General features: G+C 65.2%; 1 protein-coding gene across 1 annotated transcript in view; it reads left to right on the top strand.

Annotated features, from left to right (window-relative positions):
- The window catches only part of LOC104407605 (ras-related protein Rab-26-like), a 22185-nt gene that overhangs the window by 20513 nt on the left and 1385 nt on the right, over nucleotides 1-287 (top strand). The gene's annotated exons all lie outside the window — the stretch shown is intronic.

The following is a 287-nucleotide window of genomic DNA, read 5'->3' as shown; positions in this document are numbered from 1 at the left end:
GCCTGGGGAGGCGGTTGCAGCTGCCTGCCAGGATGAGCGCACTCAGCACAGGGACAGCACGTGCAGGACATGGGCATGGGGCGCACCCTGGAGCAAACCCTCAGCCTTATCCTCCAGAAGAGGGTTAGTCTCGATGTCCCAGCTGATGGGGAATTCGGGTTCAAGCCCTGCAAGCGCAGGGGAGGCGGCAGCTCCTCACGCAGGGTTCTGCTGCTGAATCCCTCCCTGCGGCTCCTGCCCGTTCCACAACACTCCTCCTCCCTGTGGCCACCCCCCTCCTCCTCCCG

Source organism: Nestor notabilis, unplaced genomic scaffold, assembly GCF_000696875.1.
Source record: "Nestor notabilis isolate BGI_N333 unplaced genomic scaffold, ASM69687v1 scaffold19126, whole genome shotgun sequence".
Taxonomy (NCBI): Eukaryota; Metazoa; Chordata; class Aves; order Psittaciformes; family Psittacidae; genus Nestor; species Nestor notabilis.
The sequence above is the reverse complement of the archived record's forward strand: the minus strand, read 5'-3'. Positions and strand labels throughout refer to the sequence as shown.